Consider the following 5,206-nt stretch of genomic DNA (forward strand, 5'->3'; position numbering starts at 1 on the left):
ATGAAAAGTTTACATATATTTAATAATAAATAAAAAAGAACATGAAAATACTAAATATCTATTTACAATAAACATCACAGTTTTAGGCACATGGAATATTAAAAATAACTCTGATGGAAAGTTTCACACAGTTATAGAAAAACAGTATTTAGCTAGTCTAAATATCTATTTCTGATTGACTAAAAGCATTACTGTTCCTAATTACTGATTAGAGGAAAACAAGATGGGTGAGTGGTCCTTGTTGTCAGATCCAAGACAGAATGCAGAATGCTCTTGAGACTTCAGTCTCCTCTAATATTAAAACATTATTTCTGTACAGAATGACATCATCTGGTCATCTGACTTCTTGTTCCCATGCGACCCCCACTGCCAAAAGCTGCCAGGGTTTAGCACTTATGTGTTACCACGCACACAGATAGAGCATTCCCCAGATGTGGTGCAGCTGCCGGAAGTCATAAAACCATAAAATCATTCCACTCTACTAGTACAGACATTGCATCTCTGGCTCCATTCAAAACTGTGGGATAACATATTTATGGCATAACCCACAAAGTAGTTTAATTTCAAGAATATTTTTCAAAGTCAGGAGGATTAACCTCTTCCTTTTCATTATATGTTGTTACAATGTATACATTTAATTCAGTCACAATAATACATGTACATTTCTTTTCCTTCCAGCAGGGCATACTGTTGATACATTTTAACACAAGCAAACCTCACAAATGCATTTTCAGTATAAGCATCTATAAAATCATTTTGATATAGAAATGATATGTAATTCTTTACAAAATTCCAGCTAGTGGTGCTGGCATAAGTTATACATCCATTGCCCTATTTCTCTTGGCATGGCTGGCAGTATCTCCTATCACCACAACAATGTTTAATACTTCAAATACAGTTGATTTATATTTTGATTTCTATTTTCTAGTCATTGCTTTTTGCTTTTTAATCCCTCTTCATAAGGCTTGCATTGTAGGCCCTTTACAGTTTTGGTTGCATTTCTCTGAACAGACTGCATTATGCGAACAGCAAAACATTTGAAATTTAGAAGGCAAGGTATGTTTGCTATGTATACATGAAGTAGGAACTACCCTTTATACTAAAGAAGTGGCCCATCTAAGAAAAAATTAAGTGGCGGCCTAGGGTTACACAGAAGATAGCTACATATTTTGATTTGGATGTGTAAGGGGAAAGGAGGTGTCAGCATTAGGATTCAAATGTGTGTGTTTGCGTGTGTGTGTGTGTGTGTGTGTGTGTGTGTGTGTGTGTGTGTGTGTGTGTGTGTGTGTGTGTGTGTGTGTGTGTGCGTGTGTGCATGTGTGCGTGTGTGTGTGTGACTGTGAGTGTAGAGGAGGTGTTGTAGCAGATGTGCCAGAAAAGCTAAAAATGACTTATCCCAATAAATATCAGAGAAGCTTAAGTCATACATCGTTTTTGGCTAAAATTAGTAGAAGCCATTGATAACAAAAAAAAAAAAGTTTGCAAGATTGCAATGTCAATCACTATTCCTATTTATCATCACATTGCATTTAGTACATAATGGATCCATCCTAAAAGAAAATTTATTTAACTAGTTGATGTATGAAGTGTCGATAGGTATCCTGGTCTGTAGGAATTATGGAATAAAATGAAGTCTGTGATTCACTTTTATAACAATAACTGTAGCCTCCGTCTTCTAGAGTAAAACCTTTGAAGTCATGCCTGAGAAAACATTCATAATGTAAAACGTTTGCTAAATAAATATAGTTATATTGATGACTTCCTGTTATGAATGATCAAGAAAAGGCATTAAATATATAAATCAATACATGATTTCAGTAATAACCATGTGTCATTATACTACAGGAAGAACATACAATCAGGATGGTAATACATAGAAAAGTAACACAGATAGATGGTTAGAATAAGATTCTGAGGTAAATAAAGTAATGAAGAACAAAACATGGAATTCAGTTTCCGGCTGAAACTCTTTCAGCATCTTATGTCATAGTATAGATGTGCAAGGATATTTATATTTTCTTAGAAGCCAATAGTTTAGTGAAAATGATGTGATTAATGCAGGCTGTTGTAGTAAACAAAAGTTTACAGGCATATATTCACAATTTGCCATATAAACAGAAGTGAAATAAAATTTGCTTGAGTGGAAGCAGGTAGAGGAGATTAATGACGGGCATGTTTAACAGTGATGGGGTAACATTTTTGTCCAATGAGTAACATATTAAAAATAAGGCTTATTTTTTTACCAGATGGACAATATGAAGACATATTGCAGACAACGCATTAGTAGTTTGAGGTAGAAAATTTCACACATAGAAAAGGAATATTAGTGCTACAGATTTATATTTTTCTAGTAAGAAGGTTTATAAGCTGTGTGGAAATGCAGGAATTCTGTTAGTTAATCATCAGTTCATTCAAAACTGAAGTCTGTAGTTCTTAGTCTTAGATAAAGTATATATTCTTTCCTTCAAAAACTTGGGGTTGCCATGGGAACTGTCTTTGCTAACAGGTATGCAAACATGGTCATAGCACAGTAGGAGGAAGAGTTTGTCCTGTCAATAGATTTACACCACATCTTAAATATTATGGTAGATTTGTGGATGACATCGGTTTACTATGGGATAGCACTTTTGACGTACTTCTCAATTTTATACAGTATCTAGAAGGTAGCACCTCTTTTTTGAAGTTTACTTTACATCACTCCCATGAGACCATTGATTTTCTTGATGTCGGACTCCCTAAAAATGTTGATAGTGCTTTAGATACTACCTTATATAGAAAATCTTGTTGGAAGTGTGATGACTGGAGAGAGATGGGCAAAGGCTGCCAGCCTAGTCAAATAGAATTTGATAATAATTCTGGCATTTTTAAATAAATGTAAAATACAGGCTTGTGTTTTAAATGTAATAAAACACTGTAAAATGTGAACTTCAAGATTGTTGCAACATTGCCATCTGTTGTAAGGAAAACCAAGCCAAGCATTTCAAAGTGTCTTTTGAAATTGAAAAGATCTTATGAATCTCTTTAATGTTCTACAAGTTGGTTCCAGCTTGTCTGGATGAAGGTTTCATGCCCATTGTTTTAAGGCTAAAGTTTATGACCAGAATTCAGATGTGGAAGTTGCTCTATTGCTCTAGTTTCTGCTAGAATGTATATGTGAAATGCCTTGTATTGTTATAAGTTTCTGCGTATGTGTTAGATTGCTAAATAAAGAAGTTTGTGGCTTGAGAATTCAGACCAGGTGTTAAGATGATGCAATATGAATACTGAGAAAACCTAAGTGTCAAAAATGATGTAATTTGGGAAGGGCCTTAGAGACATGTTTGTTAGTAATGTTTAAATACTATTTCTCACAAGAGACTGGGGGCATTTTGATCTTGATATCCAACTTAAAAGCACTCTGTCATGTTCTCACTTGTACGTTTTAGCACTGTGAGTTCTTGTAGGAATAGTTAAAGCTAGTAAAGATTAATTAAGTATTTTTTTTAAATCAGACATGTCCTACTGTATTATTTTAAGTTTCTGTGTGATCTCTGAACTCTTAGATATCTCTGTGGTGTAGTAGTTTTGTCTTGTGTTTTAATTATTTATTATTAAATATTTTTAAAACCTTCTACCTGTGGCTGGTTTGTGTAGAGATAAGCTCTAGAGTGCATTGCCTATTTCTAGAGGTTATTGTAATAGGCCACTCTAAAGTAAGCCTTGACTGTTAGTCATACTACCATTGGATAATAATATTGCGCAGTAATAGTTGGACAGCCTTTTAAAGGCCTTTTAGTAGCTGATATTATTAACTGGGTGGTGGCAGTAATTGCTACCGTATAGTCTGGGTAAAGGGGCACAGTTGGAGAATCTGTGTCAGCCTTTCCCAGGAGTGTCTGTGAAGTTGTATAAATACTTATCTCAAAGTGTGTCTGTGTTGTGTCAGCTACTTGGCAGGGACATGAAACACTGGTTGGACAGAAAGGGTACTGGAAGTTTTAGCTTGCCCAGTTAGGCTGAGACCTGGACCTTATAGCTGTGCCAGTGGGGAGTCGTACTGGGGACCTGGTGAGCAAGGGAGCAACCAGCCCCAGACTGACTGTAATCTCTGTGTGCCCTTAAGGGAAATTGTACTTTACTGTGTGTATTAGTTATCCTTTCCTCTTCTAGGAGACAACCTCCCTGGTGTTAGTGGTGAGGATTGAGTCTCCTTGATTGCTGGGCTAGAGCAAGGTCGTCACAGGAAAAATGGACTCTTACATCAAAGCAGTATGCATTCATATCATATTTATCCTAATATTGTGAAAGGACTATCATTAAGGATGTCCAGACTTCATAGAAATGACTCTATTTTTGAGCAAGCACTTAATGATCTATGTAACAACTTTATTAATAGAAGATATTCTGCCTCTGAAATTGATAAATCTATTAATGTCAATGTTGCCAAAAAGATAAGTATAGCTTGCCCTTACTTCTCCTGTAACAGGAAACCTCAAAGAACTTCTATGAACAGCTGTAAAGGTGTTAAGATTACACTAACATATTTTAGTGACATTAGTATTGTGTGCAATATTGTCAGAAAAAAACTGGCCTGTTCTCATGACTGATGCTAGAATTAAGGAAATAATTGGGAGTAAACCTAGTTATATCTCCAAGAATAACCTGTCCTTAAAAATACTTTTATATTATAGGATGGCTGACAAGAATAATTGTAACATTTTTAAATATGATAGATTGGGTACTTATCCCTTTTGTTTTTCTAAGGCATGCAATACAATTTCTCATTCATTCATCTAGTTACTAAAAAAGTATTTAAATTGAGGTTCTATGCTGTTTGCAAAACCTCTAATTTGGTTTATTTAGCTGTGTGCAATCAGTATCTCAGTTTTAATGAGTGAAAAATTAACCGCCCTTTTAAGGAACGGGTTTTGGGACATTTAAGTGATAGTAAGAAACAATCAGCTACCAGTGCTCTTGCACAACATGTTTCTGTTTTTAATGATCATAATTTTCATTTTTTTGGTTTTACAATTAGTTTATGATGATATTAGAGTAGGATATATGATTACTAATGTGGAACAGGCAGAACAGAAATGGATCATTGTCCTCCAGGCACATAGAGAACTGGGACTTAATGGTATTGTTCCTTCAAAACCAGCTTTACAAGCTTGGGTGCTGGTTTCTTAGCTTATTTATTGTGTTTTCTCATTGGACTACTGTTTTTTGA

The sequence above is a fragment of the Protopterus annectens genome, chromosome 12.part0 (genome assembly GCF_019279795.1).
Source record: "Protopterus annectens isolate FY-2018-M chromosome 12.part0, PAN1.0, whole genome shotgun sequence".
Taxonomy (NCBI): Eukaryota; Metazoa; Chordata; order Ceratodontiformes; family Protopteridae; genus Protopterus; species Protopterus annectens.